Below are 16,988 nucleotides of genomic sequence, written 5' to 3'. Positions count from 1 at the left end.
TATATTGAGACAAGAACAAGATTAGTTTTAGAATTAAGAAAATATAGGGGATGTGGGTATATCTCAGTGGTAAGTGCATGCATTGCATGCATAAGGCCCTGGATTTGAACCACAGCACTTCATGCCTAACCCCTAAAAAGATAAAAAGCAACACACACACACACACACACACACACACACACACACACACACACACCTTTATACAGATGTTTGTTTTAGGAAATAAATATAACAAAGTTCTTTTTCTTTTAGGGAAAATCCAGAAAGAACCTTTGACTTGGTATTGAAGGTGAAATGCTGCCTCAGAAAATGAAGGTATGTGTGTTCTAATTCTTAAAATATTTGATTACATTTGTCAAAACAAGGGTTAACATCATAGACTGCTGGAGCATGATAGTATCAGGAAAGTAAATAATACTACATGTGGGTTCTGCATCAAATGTCTCAAGTTGCTAGTAATAAAATAGATACTAGGTCTTTATGGTGGGTTCGAAGAAATCAGGAGTTTTATCCATGCAGCTTGAATTTCAAGCATGTGTTAAGCCTGTATAACTTACAATGTATTTTTATCCTTTGTTGATAAAAATAATTTTTCATAATGGTAAAAGAGGATGTCTTTTCATTTTCTTTTGTTTGAAAATGTAGCTCCATTTAAAAAATGTTTAGTGCATATTCTCTTGCTAGTACTGATGGGACCTTTACCAGTTTCCTGGTAATGTTTCTAGAATGTGAAATACAGACTGAGTAGCCCCTACTATTGATTTACTCCAGTAACATGGCATTTTCAGAGGGAGGTAACAATCATGTAACATTATTTGGAAGGGTTTCAGCTAACAGTCTGTACAGTTTCCTGAAAATACAGGATATTTTAGTACTATGACTTTTGTCAATTTTTCCACCACTTTTGTTATAATGTATGTGTTTGTGGGGGAAAGAGAAGCAGAAAAGGATAAGAAGTATCTTTTCTCATTTAATTCTTTCTAGTCTGTCCATACATGGTACATCTTCATGGATATATTCAGCATTTAACTTTATTTGCTTTGTTCTTAGACCCTAGATAGCATGCTCTGGGGTTTTGTGGAGACTAGTTGGCCATCTAAAGCCTTGGTGTAAAGTCTGCTGACATTCTTAGTTTTAGAGACTAGCCAGAAATTACATACTTTTAAGTAATTTGGAACTGCACACCTTAAAATAGAGGAGCCCAACCCAATTGTGGTGAAATGGACATGGCTAATTTTAGGTAGTAAGTCACACACATTCCTGACTCTACCAGCTCTGCCTGCTGTTCTTCTGGCCTGTTTGAATTACAGCTGTGATCAGGTGTGTCTACTGGTAAGGAGTGATTCTAAGGTTTCAAAGAGCCTTTTTTTGATTAAAAAGGTTATCTTTTTTTTATCCTGCATATTGTAGTTTGTCGGTTTGCATCTTTCAGGCCCAACCAAATCCTCTTTACAGAATAGACATGTTATGTGGAATAGATAAATATTTTTTTCAGCTGTGATTTAAATTTATACTGTATTTATGGTATTAGTTAATCTTGCAAATACCTACCATAATATTACCTCAGTGTATGAAGTAATGCTTACCTGAAGTGTTTGTAAAATAGCCTAAATTCATTTGGAAAACATGGAATGTCTGTGATTTTGAATGCATTATTTAAAAATTCTAAAGTGGTCTTGATGAAAGGATGAATCTGCCTTATATTACAACTGATCTATTCATGTGTCACAGAGATTGTGACCTGCTGTAAAGATTTTGAGTGGTTTGCTCCCTCCTTCTTCACTTTGCTCTTTGTCACTTAGCACGAGCTAGTTATTCCAATATGTATCTTGTACTTCCAACCTTTTTAAATTGCCGACGCTGCCGTTGTCGTCATCGTTGTCTTCTTCTTTTTTTCTTTTTTTGCTGTTGTTATTATCTAAATCACTACTTCCTAAAAATACCTTCATATGTATTTGAATAGTCTATCCAGTTTGGTGAAATTGAAATGTTATGATGGATAAAGTAAACAATTTGTTTTTTTCTGTAGGTTAATGCATTTTATATGGCTGTTTGGAGCAAAAAATTCTGAAGATTTTTTTTAAAAAGCTAAACTAATTGTAAAAAGCATTAGTCTTTCTTTTATGATTTTGATCTAAATAGTATGAACAAAATGAATATCGTAGGGTCTAAAAAGTTATAAATTTTGTGCCCTATAATGTAATGATATCTCTAACTAAGAGGGCTATAAAAGTTAAATTTTATGTCAAGTTGAAAGTTTGATGTTCTATAATAGTTTATCAATTTTTTCCTTTATTGATAAATAAGAAGGGAAAATGTATTGAAATTATTTTTTAAATTATTGGACTATTTAACTGTCCATAAACTCTTTTAAATATGACTCTGAGGGCTGGGGATGTGGCTTAAGTGGTAGTGCGCTCGCCTGGCATGCGTGCAGCCCTGGTTCGATTCTCAGCACCACGTACAAACAAAGATGTTGTGTCCACCGAAAACTAGAAAATAAATATTGAAAAATTCTCTCTCTCTCTCTCTCTCTCTCTCTCTCTCTCTCTCCCTCTCCCTTTCTCTCTCTTCTCTCACTCTCTCTAAAAAAATATGACTCTGAAATGTATACTAACTTATTTGAAGTGGAATACTTTTTTTTTTTTTGCTAACATGTAGACAAGCATGGGTGAAATTTTTACATGGCGGTTGAAGTGGAAAACAAAATGTGTGAATTTGGATGCTTTGGGCTACCAACATAAAACTGGTTTGAATACTAAAGAAACTTGAAAGTTCATATAAGAGGAAACCCAATAGGTCGGGAGTGATCCAGGTTCTTTCTAATTCCTAGCTCTTCCACCCACAGAAGGCTTAGATTCTTGTGACTATAAGATGACCATCAGTAGATGTTGGAAGTCTCCTCTCCTGTTTATGTCTGTAGGGCTTTTTATGGCTTTTATATATGGCTTTTTATGGCTCTCTCTTTAGATTCACAAGTTTCTTTTCTAAAATACCCCAGAAAACCTCTTGTTGTATCTCAGTGTCCTGAGTTATTTTGGCCATCACCATTTCCAGTGTACCATTGGCAGAGTAGGTGGAAGGCTGTGGCATGACAACCATGATTCATTTACTGAATAGTTGGCAAGGAGAAGGTGTTGGGAAACCAATTAAAATATTCTTGGTAAAAGGTTTCTCAGAACATTACTTTTTTCTTTTGATGATGCTTGATCAAATAGAAAATAGGTTCAGGGTAGGCTTGATTTATCCAAAGATTGAAATGCTCTTTACTCTTTGTGTTAAGGTATTTGGTATGCTTCTCTTATTCATTATTTAAATAGGGAAGTTTTAATTTAATTTAATTTAATTTCCCTTTTCATAGAATTTGTCTATCACCCATTGACATGCACATCTTATTAAACTTACTAACACAATACTACTTCACCAGGTCTAATTAACATAATGCAATGATGTTAAATGCTATCATGATGTATTTTCCAGGATACAAAACATCTCTGCAGATTGCATTTTGATAGAAATGAGGAGAATATAAATAACCCTGAGATCAGACAAAGCGAGTACTACTGTTCCTGCCAGATGAAGGTCATCAGTCATCTTCTTGTGATTGTATTTATTAATTGGGATTTAGAAAAAAGCATCCACAGCTCAATAGATGGATAAGTGCAAAAGGGACTCAAGGGGCTCTAATAGATTATACCAGTCAAGATACCATATTTGCAACGGGGGCTATGATTGACATCACTCTTGAAGAAAATTTATAATAATCTACTGTCACTCTGCAAGATTCACTAAGGCCCTGTATCAGTCAAAATTGAGTTATACAGTGATATGATAGGAATTATCCTGTTTTTAATTTTTATTATTAATATTTGGGATTCCTTCACAAATGTATTTTTTCTTTTTATTCTGGGAGAAGAAGTTGCACTTGGCTATTTCTACCATACATAGTACAGAGATTTTCACAGTAGCATGCTGTGCTTTTCTAAATAATAGAAGCTCAAAATGGTCCTTCAGGTACACTGGGCACACTGTCAGGTGGACTACTTGCAAGACTCCAGATATATCTGCCTCCCAAATTCCCCACTTGGATGAACCAATGTGGTCTTTTGATTCTGTGAATGTTGACTCAGCTCTAACAGCTGCTAATTCCTCCTGAGGCACCACCTACTGCGCTGGGGTCTGCTGCTGTGGACCCACTTACCAGGAATTGCTATTGAGTTTCCAGTTTCGAATGAGGTCTAGAGGACCAGAAGACTCTGCAGCACAAGGTCCAGGCTGACCTTCCTCCAATTTTTAAACTCACATTGTTTCTGCATTGTCAGAACAGATCATTTTGCTCTTCTGTGTAGATTCCAGAGGATCTGTGCAGTAGTTGGGTTTAGGTGGCTGGTATTTTCCTTGAGATTCTATTTCTATGTATTTTTGAGCGGTACGCTTTCTAAAACACATTTCCTTATTTTTTTAAAAAAATATTTTATTCCCGAAAGCATAAAACAATGTCTGAAATTCTTGTAATGGTATTCTGTGTCCTTCATGTTTAAGAAATTTCTATTTTATCTAAAGAGAAAGTAAAATAAATAAATAAACTGCAAACCATGGATCCTGAAGCTTTGCTCTGGAATATCTCACCACTGTTATTACTCAGTACAGCTCCTATTGTTTGTCATTCCACTTCTTTATTAGTTCCTAGCCTTCCTATAGAAGTTTAGTTTTTAATTTTCCAATGAAATCCTCCTTTAGTACTTTGAAGCCTCATAATGCAATTTATCTATGCATAGTCTTCTCAATATTTTCCATTTATACACTCACAATATTTCACAATTTGTGAATCCAATATTTCTCACTCTATGTATGTCTGTGTATAAAAATGAATATGTCTAATTATGAATACATACCACGTTTTTGATTTTTCTTATGCCAGACTGTCTGACTCCAGAGCCTGTCTGTCACCTATCCACGAGGATAGAAAAATACAAATGAAATAAAGATAAGTTTGTTGTAAAACTACTCTCTTTATTCCTGTCAACATTCTTTTTTCCTTAAATATATTTGTTGTATTGATATACAACAAATACATAGCCACTCAAGCTTATTTTGTTATTGTAAGCATTATACATTCTTTTCTATAATATTACTTTGTTTTTATAATTTGTGTGTAATTCTTTTAAGCAGCATATGATTTATTTTTGCTTTTTTGCCCCATTTTCCCAGATATGTTTGTGTTTTTTTTTCTGTGTATTTAGGTGACTGACCTCTCATGTAAATATTAATATTGTAGTTTCAAATCTAACGTATTTGTTCTCTATTTGTCCTACGTGTTTTTAACTTTGTTCTTCTTTTCTGCCTCCTTTGGAATAAATCAACTTTAAAAAGTTTGTCTCCTTTGGCATCTTATTAGACAAACTCTTTGTTACGTCAGTGAGTGCTTGAAAGTGTGTAGAACACACCTTAAAGCTATCAGAGTCTACTTTCAAGTGTGCCACTCTGCATGCAGTCATCTCCATGGTCCTATTGTCTTGCACTTAGATCCTACATGTTCAACTGAAAAGATCTCTATTTTGAAAATATCTTTAAAAAATCTTTATTAAGAGATTTTTTTTTAAATCTCCAGTGACCATTTCCCGTGCCCTTCATTAATGTGTGGATAAATATTTACATCTGGTGTTATTTTCCCACTGTCTAAGGATTTGCTTTACTCTTTCTTATAATACAAATCTGCTGCTCCTAAGTCCTTTTGGAACTTCTATATTTAAATACATTTTTATTTTGACTTCATCCTTGAAAACTATTTTTTTTTTCTGGTAATGAAATTGCTATTTTTTTTCTCCTTTTTTTTTTCTTTCTGTCCTCTTGGTCCCCTACTGTCTTCTGCCTTATGTGTGGACTATTTTTATCCTTTTTTTTTCTTTGAATGTAGATAGGATTTTCTCCTTCTCACTGGTTTTAAGCAATTGGTTATGTGGTGTCTTGGTGTACTTTTCATCTTCTACTTGTTTTTCTTGAAGTTCATTGCACTTTTAGAGTCTCTAAATATATTCATTGCATTCTTTGTATGTTTATTATTCCCTCAAATATTGTTCTGTCCCTCCGCCTTTCCTCTCCTTTGAAGACTCAGTATCTAAGTTTTATCTCTCTGCTTCATTTTGAGTAATTCTTTGGCTCTTTATTCAGGTTCACTGGTGGACTCTTCCACAATGACTCACCTGTGGACTCTCCCACCCATGTATTTTCCAGTTACTGTTTTAATAACAAAATGCTTGATTTTGATGGTTTTTAGATCTTTGTTTCTACTTATATTGCTTAGTATTTCTTTCAGTTCCTTCAACACATAGAGTATGTTTTATTAATTTGTCTACTAATTCTATGATCTTTTCCAGAATTAGATTTTTTCTTCTGTTTTGGTCCTGGGGATTGAATTTAGGGGCTCTCGATCACTGAGTCACATCCCCAGCCCTATTCTGTATTTTATTTAGAGACAGAGTATTCCTGAGTTGCTTAGCATCTTGCTTTTCCTGAGGATGGTTTTGAACTTGCGATCCTCCATCCTCAGCCTCCCAGCCACTGGGATTACAGACACGCACTACCATACCTGGCTCCAGAATTGGCTTTGATCAATATATTTTTATCTTTATGTCATTTGTATTTTTCTACATTTTAACATTCCTGGCAAATTTTTATTGGATGGCAGAAATTGTGGATTTGACAATTTTTTTCTTTTTGTTTCTTTAAATATTCTAGTCTTGATTGTAGTTAAGGTAGTTCAAAACAGGCTGCTGCTTTTAGGCTTGCTCATAAGAGTTGCTAGATAATGTCAGGGCAATGCTTGTTTGTTGAAGGTAAGTTTTTATTCTTCTGAGGCTGAGCTATTCTGAGTCCTCTCATTGTCCCCTGAATTAGGAGATTTTTTTTCCCATTTAGTCTGTTTTGAGCAGAACTATTCTTGGTCTGTGTAAACCCTGGGGACTTTTTCCCTTCCCCTGTCTGAAGAACTTCAGCTCCTTGGCCTCCCCAACCACCAGCTCTGTCTGCACAGCCCCCACTGTGTTCTGTCTTGCACCTCTGGCCAAGGGCTTGTGCTGTCTTTGAGTTCATTTATTCTTCTCCTCAGCTCTCACTGATCACTCTCCTTCATTGTCCTGTGTTCAGGGTCTTGAATGCTGCCCTTTAATATGTTCTTTCTTTTTTCTTATTTCTTTTTAGAGGGGAAGATAGATCTAGTTCCTACTAATATGATTTGCCCTAAAGCTGATTCAATGTCTTTGTCTACCCCCCACCCACCCCTGCTAGTTATTAAACTGTTTTGAGAACAGTTTTAGATTTAAAGAAAAATGAAGCAACGAATACAAGAAATTCCCATATACCCTTCTCATCACCCCCACATATTCATCTTGGTTTTGTTTCAAGTGTTACTGATTTCTTTTTTTATTTTATTTATTTATTTTTATGTCGTGCTGAGGATCAAACACAGTGCCTCACACAGGTGAGGCAAGCGCTCTGCCACTGAGCCACAACGTTAGCCCTGATTTCTTTTTATCCTTTGTTTAGCTTATTTTGGGTTTGGTTTGCTTTTCTATTTTTCTGGTTTTTGAAAGTAGAAGCCAAGGTCACTAACTGGAGGCCTTTCTTCTCTGCTAACATAGGTTTTCAGTGTTATATATTTTAAGGACTATTTTAGGTGTATCCCATACATTTTGACTTTTCAATTTTGATCTTTTACTTGTAGTTCACATGGAGGTGTGTAGTATTTGCAGATTGTTCAGGTGTCTTTCTGTAATTCTAATGCAATTCCATTGTGATGGGAGGACATATTTTGTAAAGCTTTATTCATTTTAAAGTCTACTGAGGCTTGTTTTATAGTCCAAAAAATAATTTTGGGGATAAATATCCTGTGTGTATTGAGAAGAATTTTTGTTTTGCTTATTTAGGTACTTTTTCTGTAAAAATCAGATAGATGAAGATACTTAATAGTGTTTCTCAAGTACTTTATATCTTTTTTGATCTTTTGCCTACTTATTCTTTCAAATAGTAAGAAAGGAGTATTGTAATCTCCCAAAATCATAATTTAGGCCTTGCCAATTTCTGCCTTGCTTCTGTCATCTTTGTTTTAGGTATTTTGAAGTTCTTTGGTAACTGTAAACACACTTAGGGTTTTATTGATCCCTTGATGGGTTGACATACTTACTATTATAAAACATCTTGTTTGTCCTAGAAACATTCCTCATTCTGTATCCACTTTGTATGTTATTAATATAGGCATTTTAACTTTATTTTAATTTGTATTATCATAACATATTTTTCTGTCTTTTAATTATAACTTGTTCATATCTTTACAATGAAGTGGATTTTGTTTGACAATGGGAATAATTGTACATTCCTAGCAAATTTTTATTTGATGGCAGACATTGTGGCTTTGCCTTTGTTTTGTGTTTGCTTAGAGTAGTTTCCCCTACCTACCTTTATTGACAGTTTGGGTGAGATAACTCTTGGTTTTGGGGTACAGTCCTCTGCATTTTTGGATGTTTAGCTGCATTTGTGGCTTATGCTAGCTGGTTGCCAAAACTTGCCCATCTCTTGTCACAACAGTGAAAAGCACCTCTAGCCATTGCCACATGCTCACTGGGATGACCCAAATCACCTCTGTGTTGAGAACCGCTGTTTACATGTTTTACTGGCATATTTGAATTTAAATCTACCATCTTATTGTTTTTGTTTCATTCATTCTTTCATCTCTATCTTTGACTTTTTTAGATTGAGTAATTTTTATAATTCTGTATTTGTTATTCTAGTGGCTCATTAGATGTATTCATTTAGTATTCATAGTGTTATTCCAGAGGTTTAGTGTGTGTGTGTGTGTGTGTGTGTGTGTGTGTGAGAGAGAGAGAGAGAGAGAGAGAGAGAGAGAGAGAGAGAGAGAGAGAGATATCTTCAAGTGGTATTGTGATCACTGTACATTTAGTATAAAAACTTCTTAGCAGTGACTTCCCTTCCCCACTCCCTGGCCTTTTGGACCCCCAAGCATTCTTCCTGGCTTCATGCTTCCTCATAAGACTCCTCATCTGTTTGTGTTGATCAGGGCTCTGCTGAAGGTTGGAGGGGGGTGTATACATGTCTCTGGGGCTTTCTCTCCCTCTCCTTTCCACCATTGTACCCTGTAAAGTCTGGTCATTTTGGTCTCTCTAATCATCACACTCTGTCCCCTCCACTCAGGGTGACCTTCAGATTGTGCTGACTGCTCTCCCTGCACTGTGGTCTGGAAGCAGTCGAGGCAGTGCACAGTACATTGGGGCTTTCATAGACCCATGAAATGTGTTTTTCTTCTCTCTGGTGTCACTGACAAGAGATGCTATTCTTCCAGTGTCTGAAAACCATTGTGTTATAGATATTGTTCAGTTTTTCAGTTACTTTAGCAGAATGGATAAATCTCATCCCTGCTACTGAATCATAGCTAGAAAACGCATCACCTCAATTTTATTCAAGCAATGTCTCTGACATTTCTTCCAGGTTACAAAGTTTTTTTTCCTCCCCCTTTTTTTTATTACAGTTGCTTGCTATTTTTAAACATTATCAGATATTAAGTTGTATCTTCCAGTCTCTCAGTGATCTAGAAGAAAATAAGCTGAGATCCTATACTGGGGACAAAGAATTTCAAAGAACCCTGTTTTTGTTAGCTTTTGGTTGTTGGGATCACCTGCCAAGAACAATTTAGAGGAGGAAAAGTTTATTTCGGCTCACACTTTTGGAAGTTCAGTCCATGATTGGCCAACTCCATAGCTCTGAGCCTGAGGTAAGGCAGAACTTCAAGGTGGAAGGGTGTGGCAGAGGGATGCTGAGAGAACTCCACTCACCAGGGACAAAATATAAAGCCCAAGGACATGTCAGTGACTTACTTCCTGTAGCATATCCCTCATGTCTGCAGTTACTACCCAGTTCAATCCATATCAGTGAATTAATCTACTGATTAGTTTATACCTCTCACATCTAACGATTTCACCTCTGAATATTTTTGCATTGTCTCACACATGAACTTTTGGGGAACACCTTATATTTAACCATAACAAGCCCTCAATCACTATGTCCGAGGATTGTGGGAGTTAGATGCATTTTCAAATCATCTCTGGCTCTAGTCTCTTACTTCTCCATACTCCTCACTTTCTCTGTTTTATTTGAATATAACTGTGACAAGCAATTCTAATTGTCCTATAGGTTATGTGTGTGTTCTCTCTCTCTCTCTCTCTCTCTCTCTCTCTCTCTCTCTCTCTCTCTCTCTCTCTCTTTCTTAAACCTATACAGCATTTGTTAGTTTTATACACTAATATTTGTGGAACATTGAAAAAATCACACATTTTTATTTCTGATGAATTTTGGGGAAACTCTGATAATTGGAAGAAATTTCACTGGCCTCTTACTCCAGAAATATTCTAATCTTCCCCATCTTACTAGATGATTTGGTTTCCTTTATTTATTTATTTTTGTACCTTTCCAATATTGTCATCCCTTTGGTGTTGCCCATGAAATTTGAAATCCATTTCCTTCTGATGTGCTGGACAATTTAATCATGCACTGAGCCTATTCCTGAACTCGAGAACTCTGAGGTCCTCCTGTATATATACCAGGCTAAACAACCATATCAGTTCTAGGTGATTGAACCTCAATCTAATGATATGACTTAGGAAGGGACATTTTTCTCTTGTGAAGGGAGGGGTTATATCGCAGGGAGAAGCATAAATAGACTCAAACCCTTCAGATTTTCCCCAATTCTCCTGTTTCTTGGGCATCATGGTTTAATGACTTCACACTAATTCCCTCTTGGACACTGGTTCCGCAAGTGTAGGTCGTCCAGGTCACCCTAGTGATGAACCCATTCTTCTCCTAGGACCAATGTGTGAGAGTCTGTGGGAGAGCTCCATTTGACTCAATATTTGTCTACCCTGTGCTGGAGGAAAAAGTCTAAAAAACTTCTCAATATGTCCTCTTATAATGCTAGAATAACACCAAAAATTTCTCCAAAGAAGCGGACATGCATTTCCTAGGAAAAGGAGAAATTTCATACTCTTAGGTGTGCATTCCAGTCCCACAGATTATTTTTAAAACCCAGTTTGCTATAGTTATTAATAGCAACTTTGTTAACCATTGACTATGTACTTTATATACACGTTTTCATTGAATACAACATAGGTCATGAGGTATCCTTACCATTTTGAAGATGAGAAATCTGAAGTTTACTGAGACTAAGTAACTCATCCAAGGACAAATTTCTGCCTATTAAGTAGCTGAAATTTGAGACCCAAGTACCTTATCTGCAAGTTTCTCTGCACCCATGATCTTAATTATCATACCACACTGCTTCTACAAGATTTCAGAATTGACCTTCTGTGTACTCTCATAATCATTCCTCTGCCTTCAATATTTTTATCATAAATGGGGAACATAGTGTTATTATGTAAAATCTATATCTTTTCAAAGTGTGAAGTAAGCATTGCATTTTTACTCATGCTTCAGTTGGTGAATGATATTAACTTTCTGATCTTTATTACTTTATTGCTCTGTAACTAGGACCACTCACATGAAGACAATTCCTTTTAAAAAAAAAAGAGATGCAGATGGAGAGGAAAAGAGAATAAACTTTTACCAAGGTCTGATTATTCCTGATATTTTATACGAAATATTTCTTAATATTCATATCACCCTTGTGATAGGCAATTATGTTTTAGAGTGGGAGAACAGCCTGAGAGAGCTTGATGTCAAAGGTTCAATCTTTCATGCATTCAATAAGTCACTAAACTTCATGCATTGATGGAGTGAGAATCATATTAAGTACTATTGTTGCAAAGACAAATAGCACAGCATCCCTGTTGTGAAAGATCTCAGAGAAGAGAAGTGAATAGACCCTTCCATGCAGTAAGAGGGATTGTTCTAGACACCTAGACAGGGTGTGCAGGATGCACATGGAGAGCCTTGCATTCAGGAGGTGCCAGGCTTCGTAGGAGAGACTATATCTAAGCATAAGCTTGAAAATCCCTGAAAACCATGCGCATGGTGAGTGCAGCATTCTGCCCTGGGTGATTTGAGCACACTGAGGGAACAGGAAAAATGTGGAAGAGTGAAAGAAAGAAGGGAAATTTAATATTTGAAAGAATTTAAGTCCCTGTTTCAACCAGGTAAATCTAGATGGCAACTGAAGGACTTTCACTTCTTCTTCTTCCTCCTCTTCCTCCTTCTCCTACTTCTTCTCCTTCTCTTTCTCCTTCTCCTTTTTCTTCTTCTTCTTCTTTTGAATCCTTGTGTCATGACTAAAAAATGTGAAGGATTAAAAACTTCCCCCAAAGACTAAGTAGCCGTAGAATTTCAGCTTGTTTTTCTGGTAAGGATCTTTCATGATGGAATGAAACTCTGCACATCTGCATTTTTTTTCTTTCTGATGTTGAGGAAGTTTATTTGCAAATCATTTTGATGATTTATGGGAGACAATTCTCTTTTCCTATGTACTGTATATAATTTATGCAACTCTGAATCTGTGTTGCAAGAAGCCAGAATATGAAGTGAGGACATGCAGGGACTTAAAGTAAGTGTATGGATGCCTGCATGGAGGGGTGGCATGGGCCACCAGGGAATGTGCAACCTGATTGATGGGCTGTGGATCCTAAGGTGTAAAGGGCACCCCGTGATGATCCTGGGATTGTGAGCTGCCCTTTAAAGGAAATCCAAGCTTTTCATGTGCCATTCTTGATAATAATGCATTTATTATGGAATGTGGCTAGGGTTAGGGGAGTTCTATAGACAAGTAGGAAATAATATTTCATGTGCTCAACTAAAAAACCTTTGCCAACATCTACTTCTCAGAATTGGACTTGCTAATGTGTGATAAATAGAATCCTCTAAGTTATTGTGGGCCAAATTAATCTTCGTCTTTCTTACATTGTTTAGGGGCTTGTGAAGTTCAAGGACTAAGAGGTTGGTGAAGTGTGGTGGATATTAAGTAGGAAGGAGGGAATTGAGAGGTGAGGCTGAAGTGAGTACAGATTGTCTAATTTAAAGATTCTTACGGTAAAAAAAAAGATGGTTAGATATGTGTTGACATGATTGTACTGTTTTATGAAAACCAGGCATGTGACATTTTAAGGACACAAACATGCAGGGATTGGAAAGCAATCAGTCTATCACAGTGGTTCCCATTCTTTGCTACATATTAGAAACACCTGGAAGCTTTGAAAACTACAGATGCCATGTCACACCCCAAACCAATTACATCAGAATATCTGGTGATATGAGCAAGGTACTTAGTGTTTCATTTAAGGAAAAAACGCTCTATGCACAAATGTATTAACACTGTCAATACATTTGTGCATAGAGTTCTAACCCAGGTCCAAATACAATTTGGAGGAACTTTTATTTACTGCCTGGACTGAAATTAGAAGTCCCAGGGGCAAGTCTACAAGAGATCTATTGTGCAAACTCATTGTCCATCAGGGGCATTCATATTTCACACAAAGAATTTGGAGCACCGAGACCTTAAAAATATTTCTGTACCTTTAATCAGACATCAATAGCTCCTGCACATTTGTTCCCACTTAAAGTCTGGGAAAGGACTTGTAGGTTTCTTTCTTTTCTTTTTTAACCTAGATTTCTAAAACATTTCAGTCTGGCTTGAGGGTGCTATAGAAATGGGCAGAAAAGTGGATGTTTCTGGCTCACATACAGAATTTTGTGCTTTCGGTGTAATGTGGCTCCATGGATAGCTTCTAGTGGTTTCACATGAGGGGTTTGTGGTTTTCCCTAACTGTTTTGTGGTCATCTATTTTGGGGACATTTTGATGCTTTTCCCATAATGGGGATTTATCTGATAGTCCTCCTCCACCTCTGAGATGAAGTTGACAAAGCACACATTCATGCAGGGAACCACTGACTTCCTTAAGCATATTTTCCTTCTCAAGCCTTGTGAAGGAATCTTCCAGAAGATATGCACAGTGGTGTGTAAGTGGTAAAACATTATCCTTTTGATTTGCTGCTGTTCTGTGGTCTTCAATAGGTTATCTATTTTAGTATTTACTATGGACCTATTAAGTTAGTTCCATTCAACTTTAAGTGATTTTCTACTGTTTTTATTTCAGCTTAACCATATATATCTGATTCGCTTTGCAAAACAACAGAAATTTCTAATGGTAGCATTGTTGCTGCCTTGACCCAATGAGATAAGACCCAGATTTGTTCTGTTTATTGTACTTTGCTTCTTGTTGTTTTATTCAATTAACCCCCATGGAGAAGAATCATATATTGGATGAAGAGTTTTGGTAATGAAATCTGCTTTTATGAAGTGCAAGTGCTTTTTTGAAATCCTCTGATGAGCCCATGCAAAACCAGTGAACACTGAAATAATTTCATCCATTTATTCGCCTATCAAATATTTTTAACTCTAATAAACTTGATCAAATATTTTTTAACTCTAATAAACTTGCTGACCTTCTTGGCTACTTTAGTGGTCAGTACAGGGAGTCTATAGGGACTTTAGCTCCTCAGACAGGTCTATGAGCTACCAACAAGTGTTGATGTAGCTTATGGTACATCAATAAATTCTCTGGGAGAATTTATTTAGGATTTTTCTCTATCTACTGGTTCTTCCATATCTTCATTCTCAGTCAAATATCAGCATTGCTTCTACTCCAGTCACCATTGTACTATCTTTGGGCTCTGGCTGACCTATTAGAAATAGTCACTATAAGACCATGACCCAGTACTTATTCTGATCTAGTTCATGGGGCTCAGATATTAGATTCTTTCTTAAAACTCCCCAGGAGATTGTAAAGTGAGCATGGGGTTGAAAACCAGGAATCCCAAAAGATGGTTGCTATGCTCCAGCGGATCCTGAGAAGATTCCTAGGAAGCAATGACTCACTTTTCGATATTCACTTGGTCTGTGTTTTGTGAAATGTGATGGACTCAGACCTGAATTCTCATCTTTGCATGTTCATTTTTTGTCACCCACTGTTTGGAGCATCTTTAGGACCTTCAATCACAGTTCAAATTCTATATCTATCATCTTCTGTGAATGTCATCTATGATCTGAATATTTGTGTCCCTCTTTATTTCATATACTGAAACCTAATTCTGAAGGCAGAGTACTAAGAGTTGTGGCCTTTAGGAAGTAATGAGGTCAAGAGGGATGCATGGGAATTGTGCCATTATAAAATAAGCCCCAGGGAACCTGTTTGCTGCCCCTTGCATATGAGGACACCAAAGCAAAAAGGCACCACCTGTGAGGAAAAGCCCTCATCAGACGCCAAACCTGCTAGCACCTTTATCTTGGATTTCTCAGCCTCCAGTACAGCGAGAAACAAATTTCTATTGTTTATAAGCTACAAGTTTATGGTGTTTTGAATATGGCAGCCTAAATGTACTGACAACATTTTCTAGAGGTAACTTTGGGTAAATTAACTAACCTAGCTGAATCTATTTGCTAGTTGGCAAAATGAAACCAATGAAACCTATATCTCGGGATTCTTTTTGCTGTTCAAATAAATGAGGTTTGTGTTTGAAATCCTTAGTAACATGCTTAGTCAGAAAATGCCTGGGTGGGAGTTGCCACTATGTATTAGAAACAGCAATGGCAGCAGTGATATTTACCAGCCACACTCGACTTTGTGTTCCTCTGAGACAGCATTTGAGACGAAGAGTTAGTCTTTGCAAGTTAGACAAAATGTCCAACCATTATTATTACCCAGAAAACACACTAGGATGTAAAACGTTCTGTAGGTCACCAATTTCAAGCTTCATTAAACTCTGAAAAAGCGGAATTTTAAAGTTGGGTCTCTTCACAAACAAACAAAAAATTCAAAATGCCATAGTGCTTTTCTCCTGGGTATGAATGGCAGAAGTCTGGAGTCATCGGCCAAGATGATTAACTGGGTGAAATGCAATCTCTGAAGTCATCTGAAATAATGAACAAGGCCAGGTTTCAGCTAGTGGAGAGCATAGGTCCTCATTATGTCCAGGTGTTCCAGATTGAGAAGAATGCTCTGGGGTGCCAGGAAGTGTGTTGTCTAGAAAGATCATGCAGATTGTAGTGCACAGTTACAGTACCTGGCTAGTGAGTAAGCTCAGAAGCTGTACCAGCTGCTGTCAGATGTGGCTTTGAAATGGAAACGTGAGTCAAAGAGCCAGTTAAGTTTCTCATGTGTCTTTCATAACTCAAATCCAGGGCCAGGATTTTGACTAGTCACACATGTATCAAATCTGTGCTATAATCCACATTTAAAAAGAGATCAATTAAAAAATTTGCCTCATGATACAGCAAGCACCACAGATTATTTTAAAATAATAACATAATGCAGCCTGGGGGAAAGGGAATGAATGCTGCAATAAGATGGATTCAACATGAATCCCAGATATATCACTTATTAACTCTGCTCTGTAGCAAATTACTAACTTCTTTGAATAGGAGCTTTTCCAGAAATGAAAGGGAATTTTAACAACCACCTTGGAAGTATGGTGACAGAATTAGTTACCAAATCACCATTGGCTAAGGCTTAACATAATGCCAAAGACAGCCAATTCTCAAGGTAGGTTTGTCTCCATCTCCTTTTCCTTCTGTCCTTATTTTGTACCCATCTACTACAACACTGAACCCTGTACCCTTACTTTTTATTCCAAGCCTCAGTTGGAAATAATTTTGCTGTTTAATATTTGAGGTAGAGTTTTAATTCATGCAAGTAATGATAAATATTGCTAAAGTCACACGTGTCTGTGGATGGAGAGAAGGGCATGAGGGAAAACTGAGAAAAGCCTGTTTCTTGTGCAGGTTTGCATGGGATCTAATCTTTGTATACCCTATTTCAGCCAACCTCATTTTCCCGCCTACATCTGGGTGCTGGGCTGGCAGATTAGTGTCTGGGAGGGAGGGCTTTACTAGGGGGGCACAGGAGGTTCATTGGTCTAAGTGGGCTGGAAGTGGGCAGGTCAGAGTGCGAGAAGTGGCCACTTCTAGAGGTGACAGG

General features: G+C 36.9%; 1 long non-coding RNA gene across 1 annotated transcript in view; it reads left to right on the top strand.

Annotated features, from left to right (window-relative positions):
• The first annotated feature begins 272 nt into the window (after positions 1-272).
• The window catches only part of LOC143641211 (uncharacterized), an 82,007-nt gene continuing 65,291 nt past the window's right edge, over positions 273-16,988 (top strand). The window contains exon 1 of the long non-coding RNA XR_013155260.1: positions 273-315. This is a non-coding gene — a long non-coding RNA (uncharacterized LOC143641211). The remainder of the gene's footprint in view (positions 316-16,988) is intronic.

The sequence above is a fragment of the Callospermophilus lateralis genome, unplaced genomic scaffold, assembly GCF_048772815.1.
Source record: "Callospermophilus lateralis isolate mCalLat2 unplaced genomic scaffold, mCalLat2.hap1 Scaffold_91, whole genome shotgun sequence".
NCBI lineage: Eukaryota > Metazoa > Chordata > Mammalia > Rodentia > Sciuridae > Callospermophilus > Callospermophilus lateralis.
This window is presented reverse-complemented; position numbering and strand designations above follow the sequence as displayed.